The following is a 20424-nucleotide window of genomic DNA, read 5'->3' as shown; positions in this document are numbered from 1 at the left end:
TCCAGCTTTAAATTTTGCTATTATAAGTTATAGCTGGATTGTGGACTGCCTCAGTATAAAGATTTCTAAAGATGATGTGATCTGAAATCCTTCATGAAATGTGAGTGTGTGTGTGAAAGCAAGGAGAGAAGATTGAGAGAGACACAGAGAAGAGAGAGAGAGAGAGAGAGAGAGAGAGAGAGAGAGAGAGAGAGAGAGAGAGAGAGAGGAGAAGAAGAAGAAGAAGAAGAAGAAGAAGAAGAAGAAGAAGAAGAAGAAGAAAGAAAAAGCAAGAGGTACAGTGAATATAAAATCAATGTAAGAGTCAGACAAACCTAGATTCAAGTTCTGCCTCATACCCAATGACCTTGTGATCCTAAGCAAGTCCCTTAATAAATCAATGCTACCACTACTACTATTATCACTATTTCTACTGCTGCTGCTGCTGCTGCTACTATTAATATTTTTAGAAAATATCTAAGTAGAGAAGGAGTTGACTATTTTTGATTTGTGTAGGGACCTGGGAATTTACTCACAGGAATGGTAGTATATATATATATATATATATATATATATATATATATATATATATATATATATATATATGTAGGCATATATACACATGTGCTTAAACATGTATATAAAGGAATTACTATTAATATAACATATTTCTACATTATTTCACAAGGTATTTGATAGTTCAGGAATATGAGTTTTTGTCCCCTTTTATAGATAATAAAGTTGAAGACCCAGAAACCTGAAGGAATTTCTTCAGAATCTGAGAGCTAAGAAATTTCAGAGCAATTATTTGAACCTAGGTTTTCTAATTGTAAGTTATATTCTTCTACTACAAACATGGTCCATATATGTTTTTGGCCAAGAAGACAGTGTGGGAACACATATAAGACAAAAACAAAAATAAAAACTCAAATAGTCTTCAAAATCCAGTCCTAAGATTCCTTGCTTAGGTTAGATCAGCTAGCAATATAAGTCCCATTTCTGGGATGAAATTCTGGAAGATGGAATATGAAGATGCCTAGGCAACAAGTCCTGGCCAATATTCTGAATTCTTCTTGACACCTGCCAAAGGGCAGGAATGGCTTTGTTTCTCTTGCTTCCTCTATTTCTAGATCTCCTATCCATTCCTCTGTCCTTTTAATGGCTTTTTACCCTCTGCTATGGAAAATTTGGAGCCCCTTAATTGCATTAAAATAAACATTTCAATTTATTATTTTTTCATTTGTCAAAGTCCAGGGATCCTAGAACTCCTCCCCTCCAGCTCTTTCAAATAAAATTTGCAGAACAGAATCAGTCCCTCTGAGCATTCTATCAGGATTTGTATTTTCTATCCCCCCTTTATGTGTGTCCTGACCCTGACTAGGTGCCTCCGGAGTCTTTTAAATTTATTGAATAAGATGTACTGTGCACCACTAACCTCTCATACAGGCCTCCTACTATTTCAGCCCGGGGTCTGTGTTTTTCTTTACTCAGGACTTTTTTTAAGCTCTTATTTTATTCTAAGCTTTTAGAATATTGTGCTGACCTGTGTGTGCACATTTGTTTTTACTACTTAATAGCTTTTAATGTTTTGATTTTTAACACTGAACAGTGGTTAAAAAGCAACTTTGTATCATTATCTTTCCCTTTTTGCACTGAAATATACTTTTTAAAACATATTTCTCTTGAGAAAATTGTTTTTGCATTTTCATTTCTACTACTACCTATTTTGTGTCCTTAGACAACCCATCCCCTAAATTCCTTTAAGGAGACATTTATGTCAAAAATCAACTCTACTTAAAAAAAAAAAAAAACAAAGAATCATCTATTTATAAAGTAAAAGGAGAATCTAAGACCTTCTATTAGACAGCAAAACTGAAGAAGATGTCTCTTTATGAGTGCCTGATAACTCTTGCTTGAAGCTATCTGGGAAAAGTAAACCCACATCCCCTGAAATAGCTCAATCTACTTTGAATAGTACAAATTGCTAGGAATCATATTTTTTTTGCATTTCTCAAATATAAACCTAATCTCTGAACTTTTATATCCATTCCCCTTAGTTCTACTCTCTGGGAATAACAATTTTCCACTAAAAGTTCCAAGTTAGATCTACCTTCTCCCTTCCTGACACTCCACCTACCACACATGAAATGATATAATGATAGGTATACAGATGCCTCCACCTCTTTTTCCTTTTTAAAACAATTGAACATTAATCAATCAATAAACAATTATTAAGTACCTAATATATACAAAATACACAAAGAAGCAAAAGATAACCCCTAAAAATAAGAAAGCTAGCCCCTGCCCTAAAGGAGTCTAATTCCCTGTTCTTTCAATTGATAGTATATGGCATGACCTCGAGTCTCTTCATCATCTTAATTGCCTTTTTTCTAGTCATTCTTTGAGTTATCAATGTCTTTCCTAAAATGTGCAGACCTGAACTGAATACTCCAAAAGTGATGTGCTATCTGATTAGGACTGTAGCCAGTCCATTAACTCCCTAGGCCTGAGACCTTAATAATCTTAACAGTGATACAAAAATTATCTTATTTGGAGTTCGAGTAACCCTTTGAGATAGGTCACTATTATTATCCCCATTTTTATAGATGAAGAAACAGAAGCTAAGAGATATTATATGACTTTCCAGTAGTCACACAGCTAGTAGGTATATGAGGTAGAATTAGAATCCAGGTCTTCTTAACCCCAGGTTTAAAATATTGTCACGTTGCCTCCTCTGATGCAATCCAAGATCACATTAATCCATAGTATTCATCCTGGGATAGAGCAGCAGACTTTCAATCCAGTTCTCCAGAAGAGACAGTGCTTGCTATTAATAAAAGAGAAAGGGAGAGGGGGGAGGAGAGGGAGAGAGAGAAAAAAGAAAAAAGAAAACAAAGAAAGAAAAAAAGAGAGAAAGAGAGAAGGAAGAGACCTTATTGATAGCAAATACTTAATTCATTTTTAAAGACTTACTATATTTTGGACCCTATGCTTATTATTGTGGGATATTGGAAGTTAAATTAGTGAGGCAGCTAAGTGGTTTTAGTGGAGAGAATGCTGGACTTGGAATCAGGAAGACCTGAGTTCTAATCCTGCCTTAGATTTCACCTCTCTCAGTCTCTTCAAATTTGTAAAATGAGTATAGAAATAATATTATTTCACAGGACTGTTGTAAGGATAAAAAAAACGTTAATAAGGCTTAAAACTGAACTTAAAATTTTAGGAAACCCTGAATACATAAGGCATTTTGCAATGTTATTAACATGCTTTTTATTATTATAAGAACTGCCCCACCCCCCAACATCTAGTTGTAGCAAATTATCTAATAGTAATTGCAGGGGACACCAAATGTAAGTTGTTACTATAGATGACAAACATCTCTACAATCTACCAGTGAACAGGCTTGATAGATCTCAGTGTCATCAGAGAATGTCTGATTTTTTATTCTTTGTCATGCTTCACCCTTCTCCCAAGATAGAGAAGGAAAATAGTGAAACACAATACATTTGAATGCCCCCTTTTTATTGACCATAAGCATTTCCATATATACCTTATCTGTCCAGGATATATTAGGTATTCAAGCCTGTTTAATTCTTCATTAGAATAATAATGGAAATAGTCACTAACAATAATGCAATATTTCAAATACTTTCAAATCCAATACACAAAAGCCTCTAAATCCAAGCTTTCTCACTATTATGATTGCATAATAAAGAAATGAAACAATTGTAGTCAATAGCCTAGGGGATAGAAAACATTGAAAATTGTCCATAAAAATATACAAAATGAATTAATATTATTGTGGAAAAGTCTAACCTTTCCAAATATACAGATATACACATAGACATATATGTATATATAAATATGTATTTATAAATACACATAAAACACATATATGAAAATCTATCATTTATCCATCTATTTATCTATCCCTCCTAAGATTTAAGGCAAAAAGTTACTCCTAGGTTTTCATTTTCTTTCAATCTTCATTTCCAAGGAGGAAATGGTTTCAACCAAGCTGAGTGCCTTTCTCATTTTCTCTTTCCCCTTTATGCACTAGTACTATTTATTTAAAGCATTATTTTATTGCAGCATTTTCTTTTTAACATAATTCTTTCCAAACATATGTCTTTTTTCTCCCTACCAATAATTGCAACAAAGATTCAAAAATAAAGAGAAAAAAATAGTTTAGCAAAATTAACTAATCCATTGATCATGTCTATAGCCATAGTTACCCAAATCAACAATGAAGGGAGGAAGTCATACATCCTTGATCTTAGGGAATTTGGAAAATTCTGAAAACTCCCTTTTCTCTAACTTTCCATGAAATATCACCTTCCCTTCAGGCAAAGAACAAAAAAAATCAAACCAAAGTAAATTTATTTTGGCAAGTGATGAGTGAGTTATGAGCAGAGAGCACTTTGGTTAAAAATCCAGAGAAGAAATTCAGGCTAGTGCCACACATTCCATCTCAATTAGAACCTCATCAAAATGTGTGGTCTCTAAATGTAGAGCCAAATGAGATTAACTGATTGAACATGCTTGCATTCTGGTTACATACTTGTTTAAGTGGTTGCTGCTTACCACTTAATTTTATTCTATAAAACCCCCAAGAAATCAAGTATAATATTACTCGCAAATGAGGAGCATTAGCTCAGAAAAAATATTTCACTTAGTATTTTACTTTTTAAAAATAATTATTCAATATTTAGGTATGGATTGAGTCAAGTCAGTAATTTTTGTAGAGCCACCAGCAGTGTCAGTAACTCTTGAGGAGACAGGGGAAAAAACTGATAAGATTATTGAGGGCTGATTACAATATTTGATAGTACTTGAAGAATAGTATAACTAGACAATCTTAATTTCCCAGATAGTTAAAAAAGAAACTTGGAATTGAGATCAGGAAGACCTGAGTTCAAATGCAAACATTTGCTTCCTTTGTAAATGTGGGTAAATCACTTAATCTCCCCCAGATTCTATTTCCTCATCACAAAAATTGAAGGAGATGAATTTCATGACTTCTAAGATCCATTGTAGTTCTAAACAGTTGATGCTATGACATATAATCATATAACTGAACCATCCATTGAAAAATCATATTCCAGTAATGTAGAAGGATGATTCTAGGACCTTATCGTGAGACCTGATCTCAAGTTATAGCTCAGATACTGAGTGATCTTTGATAAATTACTTCTCTTTGGAATTCTAAAACTTTAGAGCTAGAAAGGACATTAAAAGTCATCTAATTTTAACTTATCCTTTTATAAATGAGATCCAGAGAAGGGAAATGGTTTACCCCAACTCAAACAGCATAATGGTAATCAAGTTGGGAGTACCAGTAATCACAATTTTATTGTCTTTTGAGGTTTGCAAAGCACTTTCTTCTTTTAATCCCCATGAAGTGGACAGTTCTAATATTTTTAACATTTTGTTGATTTTCTCCAATTTATCTTGTGTATAACTTACTTATACATAGTTTGCATGTTGTCTTCCCCCATATACTATGAACTCCTTGAAAGCAAGAACTGTCTACCATTATTTCTTTGTATCCTTAGCATTTAGCACACTGCCTAACACATAAAAGGTACTTAATAAATGTTTACTGACTGACCAACAATTTACAAATAAGAGAATTGAGCTTCAATACGTCAAAAAATAAAAGTAGCTGATTTTCTGGCTAAATATACTAGAGCAAACAGTTGACTGTTTAAATGTTTATATCACATATTACAAGTATGATTATATTTCTAGAATTCCCAAGGGGAAGTAGGTACTATGGGTCCATTTAACAGAAGAGGAAATTCAAGTTCAGAAAAATTAAGTGACTTGCCCAAAGACACATAGATAGTGGTTTTGGAGCTGGAATTAACATTGGAGTCTACTAACTCTAAGTCCAATGACAACCACAAATCTAGTTTTCTTTCTATTATACCAGTTTGTCTCTCCATGATATTAAGTGACTAGATCAAGGTCATACACATGACAATCATTTGTCAGTGATGGGATTTAACCTCAAGCTTCTTTGACTCCATGTTCTTTCATCCATGACTTCCTCATCTATATAACCAGGTAATTTGCGGTAGATAATCTCTCAAATATTTCCACCTTCCGATTTCAATCTTTCACTCATATTGATTTCATTTCAAACTTTCTACTGTATAGATTACAAACCGCTCTACAACTTTATAGATAACATTCAAGAGTTGATAAAATCAAAAAAAAATATCTATCATTCTATGGCCAAGTCAGTGATGACCTTCTCTGAAAAGTGCTAGATTGGTTATTGGGCAAAAAAATATATAATCTGTTCTTTCATCTTGATAATCCACTTCAGAGTTTGTAGCTTTCCAGACTATAGGCTCAATTTCATATCACATTGTGGCAATGGTGGGGAGACTATTAGATAGCTAAATAGGAAATTCTATGAAAAGCACTGATTTACCTAGTCCTTTATAGAAGTCCCTTGGGTTTTATTTCTAAATTTCTTCCTCTTTTCTATTTGCTTAAACATATTATCAGACAATATTTGTTCAGGTACCCAGGTCAGTCTAAGAGCTCCCAGGATTTGTCCTGCTGAACTCAAATTATTCATTTATTAAATGCTAGTCAAAATTTGAATGAATCACCCAGATTGTCCATAATACCATATTGATGCAGATGAATATATGTTCAAAGCAACCAAGATATAATGAGGCATCAAAACTAAGACTTAAAAAGGAGACTCCCTTCTTTCTATAAGGCAGTTCAAGGAAAATGATCATGGGTCCATCTTAAGTCATTCCAAACCATAACCTCTCAGAACCTCATCCTCCCTGATAATCAAGCCAGAGGTGAGGGAATGTGGGGTTAACTATCTGCTGTTCCAGGATTTTGATCCCAGAATTCAAATTTATGGCCTGAAGCATGAGAGTGAAGCATCAGGCCCAGGGAGAGAGCTGAACACACAAGATATGCAGCGCTAGGTCATGCTTGTCTGACATCCGAAACGGACCCTCTTAGAAAATGTCATGAAATTCATGACCAACTGTCATAGGTTCCAAAGAAGAAAAAAAAAGTCAATTCCTCCATTTCCCCCCATTCTATCTGAAAACAACCTCCTCTTATGCTTTTTAGGTGAGTGTTCCTGTTCCCTACCTTATTATGCCATCACCACCATCACTATATTACTATTTTTTATCCTTCATTTCATTTCCCCCCTTTCAAATATTGGTATTTTATACTCTCTTCTCCTGCAACAGTGACTATAGTTCAATTATGCTCTTGCATATGTCAGGTATAGTACAGACTAATTTAATCTTCATTACACATTGCCATATTGCAATTATACATGCTCTCAGAGTGTTAACACATATTTAAACCTGTTATTCCTTTGTCACTGATATACAAAGAGGTACCTGAAAAGAAGCAGATGTCATAATTACACGCTTATTCAGCTCATTTTAAACTAAGTCTCAAAGTAAATTGCAGATGAGCCAGGCATGTCTTGAAATTAATGTAGTGATAGGACACTAATGCTGCGATTCATTATGGTTTGTCAATGTGCCCTACTTCTGGAATGTGTGATAAAATTATATTAATACTGTGCGCTAATGAGATTAATGAATTTGAACATGCAAGAGAAGAATAGGCCCCTTTGTTCAAGTATTGAAAAAATAACATATAGGTAATTAAAAAGAATTAATCAAACCGTGTACAACCTCATTTATATTAAATTAATTTGTCTGGTTTCATTTCTAATAATTAATCACTCTTTGCAAATTATAAAGCACTTCCAGGCTGACTGAAACACTACAGTAGGAGTTGAGATCTAGAATATTTAGAGCTATCAAGGTGGTCCCTGCGGGTTCGTATTAATTAAGGTTTAACAGTTTGGAAAATTGTAGCAATATTTTATGATTCATGTAATTAAACTCTGTAACAAAATGTCACAACTGCTAGTTACTTCTGCGCCTGTGATTTATATCTTCCCCCGATTTCGAAGGAAGCTGCAGAAATGAAATGTTCTCAGACATGCAGACAATCAAAGTGGAAACCAGCCAGTTGGGTGGAGAAGGCAGGGTTTTGCTCTGGCAGGGTTTGCATTTCCGCCCTCCAAATCAACTGTTGGGGTATGCAAATCAAAATAATTCATATTAAGTAGCATATGGTAGAAACTTCTCTTGTGTTTCCAGATATACACACTAGTGATAAATACAGAAGTGAGGGTGGGCCTTGAAACCCTAAAGTCCCTTCTGCCTGAGTATGCTAACAGACCTGAGGGAGTAATGTTACCAGCTACCTTAGTGGGAGATTCCCTGAATCCCAATGACAACTACATTTTCCATCCTCAGTGTTGGTACATATAGAGGAAAAGAAGGCTGCTCATTCCCTTTTGGTGTCCAACTTCACCTAACTCACACCTGTGGCTCCAAGTAGCTGCCACACTCTAATAAATCATCTCAACAGACATGGTAAAACCAGGTTGAGGGTAACTGATGGGTTTCCAACCCATTAATGATGTAAGGGGATGCATGCTTGAAGCTTGTGGTTTAATGGGCAGATGAGAGCAAATTTTTTTTTTTCTAATGGCCACAAAGGCAACTAAATCAGGAGTTGTGGAGTGCCTAGAATTTGGTAAGCATTATATATGCCTAGGTCAAGCTATGCATCCTAGCTCATCAAAGTTACCTTGACTTTTATCCTACTGCTGGACTTCAGTGACTCAGGAAGACAGAGTAAAGCTGATGACTTTACACAGTGCTGCCTCACTTAAACCCAATTCATTGAGAGAGTCAAGATATCTTCTTTGAAAAAGAAAGATGAACAGCAGCAACTATTATTTAGGCATGTTTTTCCTGGTAGAATGGAAGATCTTTGAGAACAGAGACTTTTTTTTATTTTGGGCTTTGTAATCCCAGCACATAGTTATGTACAGCTGTTCTTGGCTGTCACTTGACATTTGTTAAATATTTATCATGTTCCAAGCTCTGCCCTAAACACTGAGGATGCAAGGATAAGTAAAAGAGTTGCTGCCTGAATAGAGCACCAGCCCTGGAGTCAGGAGTACCTGAGTTCAAATCTGGCCTCAGACACTTAATAATTACCTAGCTGTGTGGCCTTGGGCAAGCCACTTAACCCCATTGCCTTGCAAAAAAACTTAAAAAAAAAAGAAAAGAATAGAAAAAGAGCTTCTGCCCTCAAGAAATTTACATTCTAAAATGGGAGGGGCAACTTGCTAATAATTAGATGCATTCAAGATTTATACAGCATTGGTGGATCTTCTATCTAGTTGAGGGGACTGAAAAGTCTTCAAAAAATATGACTTGATTCTTAAAAAAAAAATCAGTGACCCAAAACCCAAAAAAGGCTTGGTAAAGGGACAGAGAATGCAGGGGTAGGTGGGGGGGGCACAGTGTAGGAAAAAGGCAAAGATGTGATGCAGAGATAATAAATGGAATGTCACAGTCGAGGAATCATTTAGGTAGTTGGATTATATAGTTTGTGAGGTGGAATAAAGTGTAATAAGACTGGAAAGGTGGAAAGGTGCCAGAAAAGTTTTAAATGGATCCTAGAGGTCATGAGGACCTATGGGAACTCATTGAGCAGAGGAGTGACATGGATAATCTATTCTTTAGAAACAAATCACCTTGACAGTTTGAGTGAAGGGTGGAATAGAATAGGGAGAGACTTGAGGCAGGGAGACTGGTTTGAAGGTTGTTGCAGTAGTCCAAGTGACAAATAATGAAGAGCTGAACTAGACTGGTAAGGAGAGAAATGAGCACATGAAAAAGACATGTTGATTGTAAAAATGTCAAAATTTGCAATAGTTTGGATATGTAGAGTGAGTAAGTGTAAGGATGACAAAAGGTTAAAGGTCTGGATGCCTGAATGATAGTGGCATCCTAGATAGTGGTAAGGAAATTCAGAAGTGGGTAGGTTTTGGGGGAAAGATAATGATTTCTGTTTTGAACCTATAAGGTTGAAAATTTCAATAGGATATTAGATTCAAAATGTCCAAAACAGTTCAGACTGTTTGACTGTAACTGAGGAGAGTGCCTATGGCTGACTATACTTATAGAAATCATCTGTATAGAGAGGATAATTGAAGCAATGGAGGCTGATGATGTATGATTATAACATGTGATAACACAGAACTTAAGGAGAGGAAAGCCTAGGACAGAATCTTGGAAAACATTCATGGTTACTGAGCAATACCTGAATGGAGAAAAAGCAATGGAGACTGAGAAGGAATAATCTAATACCAAAAGAATCCAACACAGAACCAAAAGAAACCAACTCAAGAAAACCTATGGAGTTGAGATTGTCAGTGAAAAGATGATGGTCAGCAATGTCAAATACTTTGTTGCAAAAAGATCAAGGATAAGGATCTGAAAAAATTCATTAGATTTGGCTATAGAGGTCATTTATAACATTAAAGAAGGTAGTTTTATTTGAATTATGAGGTTAGGCGTCAGATTACAGAGTTTAGAAGAGAAGTGGAAACATAAGGTAGAAAGATTTCTCAGGGAGTTTTTCCATGAAAGGTTAAGTTACATTTGATATTTTTCCAGGACTTATAGCCTGAAATGTCCAATAATTAATTGATTATTTGGGACTGAAGCTCAAGAAGAGACTGAGGCTATATAGGACTGAGTTCTCTGCATGGAAATATTAATTAAACCTAGGGGAGCTGATGAGATCAATTGGAGAGAAAAGAAGAAGACCCTCAATAGAGCCTTTGGAAAGACCCAATGTTAGGTAATATGGTATGGATAAAGGGCCAATAACCTAAAAAAAGGAATAATTAGATAGGCAAACCCTGGGAGATTAGGTTAATGAAACATTAGAAAAGAGAGAATTTGTAGAAGGAAAAAATGGTCAGTACTGTCAAATGTATCAAAAATATTGATAAGGAAGAGGTCATAGACAACCTTGGAATGAGAATTTAAATAAAAATGAATGAGTGAAGAAGAGTTGGAGGCAGTGAGTGTGATCATTTGTTTCTAGAAGGTTGACTGAGAAAGAGAGGAGAGATATAGAATGATAGCTTGAGTCTAGTAAAATATGTTTTAAGGATAGGGGAGACTTTGTCATGTTTGAAGACAGTAAGGTGGAAATCAGTAGAGAGATTGAAATGCAGAGAGGGATCATTATTGAGATTATAATCTATTAGAGAGTACTAGAGGGTTTAGGATCAAATATAAATGTAAAGATTTGGCTTAGGTAAGAAGGGACTCTTCATTGTTAGGGGAAGATGTTATGAGGGAATAATTCAGATTGATTCAAACTACCCATGTTTTCTGCAATGTCAAATTCCTATGGCCTCCATTCCTTTGAAACTCTAATCCTATGGTCCACCATTAAAATTCTTACAGGATCAGAATCTCAGAGTTAGAGGGCATCTCAAAGCACAGCTAGTTCAATTCGAACTTGAATGAGAATTCCTTTTAAAATATACTACCTAGGGGTTGGCTAGGTGGCTGCTAGGTGGCGTAGTGGATAAAGCACTGGCCCTGGAGTCAGGAGTACCTGGATGTGTGGCCTTGGGCAAGCCACTTAACCCCGTTTGCCTTGCAAAACTATAAATAAATAAAATAAAATAAAATATACTACCCCATTCCTTTAACCTTTACTTGATATCTTTTCAATATTCCCCAAATACTTTTCACTCTGAGATCTAAATGAATCTTTGCAACCTCTTTCTAGCACTTTTAGATCTGTTCTTTGGCCAAGGACTGAGGTCTTTGCATGGAAATATTAATTAAACCTAGGGGAGCTGATGAGATCAATTGCTAGTAGGGAGAGAAAAGAAGAAGACCCTCAATAGATCCTTTGGAAAGACCCAAAGTTAGGGAATATGGTATGGTATTCCTCTGGACAGCATACTTCACCTTCATTCCCCTTGCATATGATAATCCTTCAACTCCCTGAAGACAGCTATCATCTACTCCTTAAATCATATCTCTGTAAGTTGTATCTCTGTCTGTCACTCAGTCTCTGTCCCTTTCTGTCTCTTTATGCCTCTCTGTCTGACTCTTTCTCTACTCCACCCTCCTTGCTGCTCTAAATAGTGCAAGTTTCTTTAATCAATTTTCATGACTTCTTTCTACTTACATAGCCTTCACTATAGCTCAAAGTCTCATCACTTTTTTATCCGGACAGTTATAATAGTCATCTAATCCATCTCTTGCCTTCATCCTATACCAATCCATACTACATACAGCTACCAAAGAGATTTTCCTAAAGTGCAAGTCATTTCTCTACTCAATAAACTTCAATGACATTTTATCCCTAGGTATTATGTATTTGGTGTTAAAAATAATTTTATTGATTTTTTTTTTACTTCATGATAAATTTTTCCAATGATCCTTTTCCAGTCCCTCTCAGAGAATAATTCTATATAAGAATTTATATTTTTAAAAGCCAAAAAATAAAAAGTAAAATCAGTAAAACTAATCAATATATTGTAAAAGTCTGAATCTAAGTGCAGTATATTAATTTTTTTCATTTACATTGTTGTAGTCATTGTCTTCTTATTCATCTGCCATCTGTTCATATAGAACTTTCCATGTTGCTCCATATCCATTATAGTCATCATTTCTTAGAGTAGAGCAATATTATATTGCATTTGTGCACTGCAATTTATTCTTATGAACATCTACTTTGTTTTTATTTTTTTCTATAACAAACTAGATAGATAGATAGAGAGAGAGAGAGAGAGGAATGATTTTTCTTCCTTTTTCAATGTACTTCATGAGATTCATTTGCCTTTTAAATCCTTGCCTTACTGTTCCTTATGTATCCTAAAATCCAGTAAAACTGCCTCATATTTTGTTTTTTCTAATATGCGATATTTCCTTCTGTTTCCATACTTCACATTCATTTCCCATCCACTTATCTACCCAGGCCATCTTTCTATTTGCTATCACAGTTGCCCCACTTCTGTATTTTGCAGTTTCATCTTTGCACTAGATCTCCAGAATCCTTTGGGAAAATTTTTACATCCAAGCCTAAAACTTTTGCCTAGTACTCAGGTTTATAATTGGTGAGAGAGTGCAAAATTAGCTAGCTCGCTATATCTCTCATTGGTTCCAATCTGCAAACTATATTTAATCTATACATCTAACACAAGGATGCCATTTTTCCTTCTTTCTCCTCTGTACCTGCCATTTTCCACCTCTTGTTCTGGGAACACTACTCTAATTAACAATACTGTTCATTGTCATATGAATCAACTCATCATTCCTGTGATCCTTAAACCAGACTGTCTTCAATGGCCATCACTTTCCTAAATATTTCTTTCCCTATTAGAATATAAGTTCTTTGGGAAAAAAAAAACTATTACTTCTTATATCACCATTCCTAATGTTTAGCACGTTGCCTAAGGAACATAAATGCATAAGAAACTGATTGATTAATGTCTCTACTGAAGTTCTCATGCTTAAAATGCATTCTCTCCTCCTCCCTATTTATTAAAATTCCTATTTTCTGTCACAGTTCAAAGTGTCATTCCTATAAAAGATATTTCTGTTTCTACTACTTGTTGGTAACTATTCTCTACAAAGATTTATTATATTTCCTGAGTGTACATACATGTATACATATATACAAATGCATCTTTATATATATATATATATGTGTGTGTATATACATATATATCTATATAATTGTATTATATATGTGTATAATTATAGGAAAACATAACTATATATACATATGTGTATACATGAATATTTACACATATATACTTAAATGTGAACATTTTATCCTTTACTATTAGAATGTAAGTAATAAGAGCACAAAGACTGTCTTATTTTTGCCATTGTTTCCCTAAAAGTTTACATAGCTTCTGTTTCATAAAAGATGCTTATAGATTGAATTTTGGAGTAAGTTCTAGAATTTTGTCAAGAATCATTGACCTGGGGGGGTGGTGAGCAGAACCAAGATGGTGACAGGAGAACAGCCTTTCCTAGGAGCTCTCTCTAAAATATTTCAAAAACCTTAAAACTATGACTCTAACTAAATTTTTAAGAGACAGAACCCACAGAAAGATACAGTGAGGCTATTGTCCAGCTCAAGGTAACCTGGAAAATACTGGGAAGGCTCTGTTCCATGGGTTTGGAGGGGCAGCAGCTTGTCAGAGCCAAGGAGCTTCAGTGTTCCAGGAACAGCACCTAGGCCCATGAGAGCTCTGGCTACTGGCAGCAGAAGCAGTTTCCTGACCTGCCGCCCCAGGGAGTACCAAGCACAATTTGAAAGATGAGCAGGGAGACCTCTACCAGAGTGATCGCAAAGCCCAGGCCAGCATGGCTCTGCTCAGCATAGCCGCAGTGCAGCCCAGATCCCAGGAAACAGATCCCACAGGCCTGTGGAGATGCCCAACAGGGAGCCACCTGGCAGCTGCCTCCTGATTGCTCAGCCCTCAGAAGGTAAGGGAGTGAAAGGAGACTGTTGAGGACTGTCCTCTGTCCCTGGGACAAGACTCTGAGGCTTTGACCACATTCAGACCCTGGTTACCATATGGGCTCCCAAAGAGCAGGGACCTTCCTCATAGCCCCAGGGCAGAGGGGTGAGCTTTTGGTCATTCAGCAGACCAGGAGAGCAGTCTAAGCCTCCCATAAGATCTGGAAGGAACTCAGGTTCTTGCTCCAGTGTCCCAATAATACTCAAAAGATAAGGAAACACCCTAAACCAGGCACAGGCTGGGGAAATGAGTAAACAGAAAAAAAGGAAGCCAACCATAGACAATTACTTTGGTCCCATGGAGGATCAAAACACACACTCTGAAGATGAAAAAGTCCAAGCTTCTGCATCTAAAGACTCCAAGAAATATAAAAGTTGGGCTCAGGCTCAAAAAGATTTTGAAAATCAAGTAAGGGGGGTAGAGGAAAAATTGGGAAGAGAAATAAGAGAGATGCAGGAAAAACATGAAATTGAAGTCAGTAGCTTAGTCAAGGAGATCGAAAAAAATGCTGAAGAAGATAACATATTAAAAACCAGTTTGGGTCAAATTGATAAAACAGTTCAAAAAGTTATTGAGGAGAAGAATGTTTAAAAAGCAGAATTGACCAGATGGAAAAGGAGATAAGAAAGCTCCCTGAGGAAAACAAATCCTTCAAATGTAGAATGGCACTAAAGGAAGCTGATGACTTTGTGAGACATCAAGACACAATAATTCAACACTAAAAGAATGAAAACCTAGAAGAAAATGTGAAATATCTCACTGAAAACAAATAACTGACTTGGAAAACAGATCCAGAAGAAATAATTTACAAATTATTGGGACACCTGAAAGTCATGTTCAGGAAAAGAACCTTGATTTCATTTTTAAAGAATTTCTACAGGAAAATTGCCCTGATATCCTAGAAGAAGAGGGTAAAATAGAAATTGAGAGAATCCACCAATCTCCCACAGAAAGAGATCCAAAAAAAGGAACCTCCCAGGAATATTATAGCCATATTCCAGAACTCCCAAGTCAAAGACAAAATATTACAAGCAGCTGGAAGGAAACAATTCAAATATCATGGAGCTACAGTCAGGATTACACAGGATTTAGCAGCATCTACATTAAGGGCTCGTAGTTCTTAGAATAAATTAATCCAGAAGGCAAAAAACTTGGAATGCAACTGAGAATCAACTACCCAGAAAAACTGAATATCCTCTTCCAGGGGAAAAGATGAACTTTCTTTGTTGTTGTTGTTGTTGTTGTTTTTTATTAAGGATATTGTTTGAGTTTTACAATTTTCTCCCAATCTTGCTTCCCTCCCCCACCCCCACCCCACAGATAGCACTCCGTCAGTCTTTACTTTGTTTCCATGTTGTACTTTGATCCAAATTGGGTGTGATGAGAGAGAAATCATATCCTTAAAGAGAACAGAATTCTCAGAGGTGACCAGATCAGACAATAAGATATCTGGGTTTTTTTTCGAAATTAAAGGGAATAGTCCTTGTACTTTGTTCAAACTCCACAGCTCCTTATCTGGATACAGATGGTACTCTCCTTTGCAGACAGCCCAAAATTGTTCCCAATTGTTGCACTGATGGAATGAGCAAGTCCTTCAAGGTTGAACATCACTTCCATATTGCTGTTAGGGTGTACAGTGTTTTTCTAGTTCTGCTCATCTCCCTCAGCATCAGTTCATACAAATCCCTCCAGGTTTCCCTGAAATCCCATCCCTCCTGGTTTCTAATAGAACAATAGTGTTCCATGACATACATATACCACAGTTTGCTAAGCCATTCCCCAAATGAAGGACATTTACTGGATTTCCAATTCTTTGCCACCACCAACAGGGCTGCTATAAATATTTTTGTACAAGTAATGTTTTTACTCTTTTTCCTCATCCCTTCAGGGTATAGACCCAGTAGTGGTATTGCTGGGTCAAAGGGTATGCACATTTTTGTTGCCCTTTGGGCATAGTACCAAATAGCTCTCCAGAAGGGCTGGATGAGTTCACAGCTCCACCAACAGTGTAATAGTGTCCCAGATTTCCCACATCCCTTCCAACAATGATCATTATCCTTCCTGGTCATACTGGGCAATCTGAGAGGTGTGAGGTGGTACCTCAGAGAAGCTTTAATTTGCATTTCTCTAATAATTAATGATTTAGAGCATTTTTTCATATGGCTATGGATTGCTTTGATCTCCTCATCTGTAAATTGCCTTTGCATATCCTTTGACCATTTGTCAATTGGGGAATGGCTTTTTGTTTTAAAAATATGACTCAGTTCTCTGTATATTTTAGAAATGAGTCCTTTGTCAGAATCATTAATTGTAAAGATTGTTTCCCAATTTACTACTTTTCTTTTGATCTTGATTACATTGGTTTTATCTGTGAAAAAACTTTTTAATTTAATGTAATCTAAATCATCTAATTGGTTTTTAGTGATGTTCTCCAACTCTTCCTTAGTCATAAACTGTTCCCCTTTCCATAGATCTGACAGGTAGACTAGTCCTTAATCTTCTAATTTGCTTATAGTATTGTTTTTTATGTATATGTCCTGTAACCATTTGGATCTTATCTTGGTAAAGGGTGTGAGGTGTTGGTCTAATCTAAGTTTCTTCCATACTAACTTCCAATTATCCCAGCAGTTTTTATAAAAGAGGGAGTTTTTATCCCAGTGGCCGGACTCTTTGGGTTTATCAAACAGCAGATTACTATACTCCTCCCCTGTTTTACACCTGGTCTATTCCACTGGTCCACCACTCTATTTCTTAGCCAATACCAAACAGTTTTGATGACTGATGCTTTATAATATAATTTTAGATCAGGTAGAGCCAAGCCACCTTCGTTTGCATTTTTTTTTTCATTAAGCTCCTGGCAATTCTTGACTTTTTATTTCTCCATAAGAATTTACTTACAATTTTTTCTAACTCATTAAAGTAATTTTTTTGGAATTTTGATTGGTAGGGCACTAAACAGATAGTTTAGTTTTGGTAGAATTGTTATTTTTATTATATTAGCTCTCCCTATCCATGAGCAGTTGATATTTGCCCAGTTATTTAAATCTGATTTAATTTGTGTGAGAAGTGTTTTATAATTGTTTTCAAAAAGATTCTGAGTTTGTCTCGGCAAATAGACTCCCAAATATTTTGCACTGTCTGAGTTTACTTTGAATGGGATTTCTCTTTCTAGCTCTTCCTGCTGTTTCTTGCTAGACATATATAGAAAAGTTGAGGACTTATGGGGGTTTATTTTATAACCTGCAACTTTGCTAAAATTGTTAATTGTTTCCAGTAGTTTTTTAAGATGATTTCTTGGGATTCTCTAGGTAGACCATCATGTCATCTGCAAAGAGTGAGAGTTTTGTCTCTTCCTTCCCAATTCTAATTCCTTCAATTTCTTTTTCTTCTCTAATTGCTGATGCTAACATTTCTAATACAATATTGAATAGTAGTGGTGATAATGGGCACCCTTGTTTGGCCCCTGATCTTATTGGGAATGCCTGTAGCCTCTCTCCATTGAATATAATGCTTGTTGATGGTTTCAGATAGATACTGCTAATTATTTTAAGGAACAGTCCATTTATTCCTACATGCTCTAGTGTTTTTAATAGGAATGGATGCTGTATTTTGTCAAAAGCTTTTTCAGCATCTATTGATATGATCATATGATTTCTGATAGGTTTGTTATTGATATAATTGAGTATACTAACAGTTTTCCTAATATTGAACCAACCCTGCATTCCTGGAATAAATCCTACTTGATCATAATGTATTATCCTAGTGATGACTTGTTGTAGTTGTTTTGCTAAGATTTTATTTAGGATTTTTGCATCTATATTCATCAGGGAAATAGGTCTATAATTTTCTTTCTCTGTTTTAACTCTTCCTGGTTTAGGTAACAGTAACATATTGTTTTCATAGAAAGAGTTAGGTAGAGTTCCATCTTTCCCTATTTTTCCAAAGAGTTTATATAGGATTGGAACCAATTGTTCCTTAAATGTTTGGTAGAATTCACTTGTGAATCCATCAGGCCCTGGAGATTTTTTTTTTAGGGAGTTCAATAATGGCTTGTTGAATTTCTTTTTCTGAGGTATTTAATCACTTCTTCATTTAACCTGGGCAACTTATATTTTTGTAAATATTCATCCATTTCACTTAGATTATCAAATTTATTGGCATAGTTGGGCAAAATAATTTCAAATTATTACTTTAATTTCTTCCTCATTGGTGGTGAGTTCACCTTTTTCATTTATAATACTAGCAATTTGGTTTTCTTCTTTCTTTATTTTAATCAAATTAATCAGAGGTTTATAAATTTTATTGGTTTTTTCATAATACCAACTTTTGGTTTTATTTATTAATTCAAATTTTTTTGCTTTCAATTTTATTAATTTCTCCTTTAATTTTAAAAATTTCTAATTTGGTATTTGATTGGAGATTTTTGATTTGTTCTTTCTCTAAGTTTTTTAGTTGCATGTTTAGTTCATTGATTTCCTCTTTCTCCAATTTATTCATATAAGCATTTAGAGTTATAATATATCCCCTGAGAGTTGCTTTGAATGAATCCCATAGGTTTTGGTATGTTGTTTCATTATTATCATTATCTAGGATAAAATGGTTAATTTTTCTATAATTTGTTTTTTGGCCCACTCATTTTTTAAAATGAGGTTATTTAGTTTGCAATTTGCTCTGGGTCTATATCTCCTTGGCCCAGTATTGCATATGACTTTTATTGCATTGTCATCTGAGAAAAATGTATTCACTATTTCTGCCTTTCTGCAGTTGATCATTAGGTTTTTATGTCCTAGTACATGGTCAATTTTTGTATAAGTTCCATGTACTGCAGAGGAAATGGTATATTCCTTTCTATCCCCATTCAGTTTCCCCCATAAGTCTACCATATCTAATTTTTCTAACAATCTATTTACCTCCATAATTTCTTTCTTGTTTGTTTTATGATTTGATTTATCTAGATCTGATAGTGGGAGGTTGAGGTCTCCTACTAGTAGAGTTTTGCTGTCTATGTCTTCCTGTAATTCTTTCAGCTTCTCCTCTAAGAATTTGGGTGCTGTCCCACTGGGTGCATATACATTCAATATTGAAATGACTTTATTGTCTATGGTACCTTTTTGGAGGATAAAGTTTCCTTCCTTATCTCTTTTAACGCTATCTATTTTTGCTGCTGCTTTATCTGAGATAAGGATTGCTACCCCTGCTTTTTTTACTTCAGCTGAAGCAAAATATATTTTGCTCCAACCTTTTACCTTTACTCTATATGTATCTCTCTGCTTCAAATGAGTTTCTTGGAAGCAGCATATTGTAGGATTCTGGTTTTTAATCCACTCTGCTATTTGCTTACGTTTTAAGGGAGAATTCATCCCATTCACATTCAAGGTTATGATTACTAATTCTTTATTTCCCTCTGTGCTATCTTCCCTCTGTTTGTATTTTTCCCCCTTTCCCCCCCTTTTATCCATATTCCCCAGTATTTTGTTTTTGAATACCACCTCCTTCAGTATGTTTGCCCTCCTATATCACACCCTCCCCTTTCTTTCCCCTTTCCCTTTTTCCCTTTTCCCTTCCCTTCCTTTTGTTACTTCCCCTTATTTCCTCCACTCCCCTTCCCTTTCTCTGTCCCCCCTCCCCTTTTCCCCTTTTAATACTTGAAAGGTTAGATGTTTTATAAGTTAACTGAGTATGTGTAGGTTGACTTTAAGCCAAGTCTGATGAGAAGATTCAGGTGTTTCTCCTCTGCTCCCTTCTTCCCCTCTATTAACATAGGGTTTTTTTTGTACCTCTTAGTGTAATGAGATTTGTCCCATTCAATCCCCTCCCTCCTCCCATCCCTTTCCTGTCCCCCTTTTTAGGGAGGTAGTGTATTTTTTTAGATCATTCTATCTAGGTCATAGAAAATTCTGAGTATCTGTCCCTTCTAGTTCAGTATATTCTATTGGATAGAGTCAAAATTCCTGAGAGTTATTAGAGTCTTTCTCGCAAGTGGGGTTAAAGCCAGTTACATC

The sequence above is a fragment of the Macrotis lagotis genome, chromosome 1 (assembly GCF_037893015.1).
Source record: "Macrotis lagotis isolate mMagLag1 chromosome 1, bilby.v1.9.chrom.fasta, whole genome shotgun sequence".
Classification (NCBI taxonomy): domain Eukaryota; kingdom Metazoa; phylum Chordata; class Mammalia; order Peramelemorphia; family Peramelidae; genus Macrotis; species Macrotis lagotis.
The sequence above is the reverse complement of the archived record's forward strand: the minus strand, read 5'-3'. Positions refer to the sequence as shown.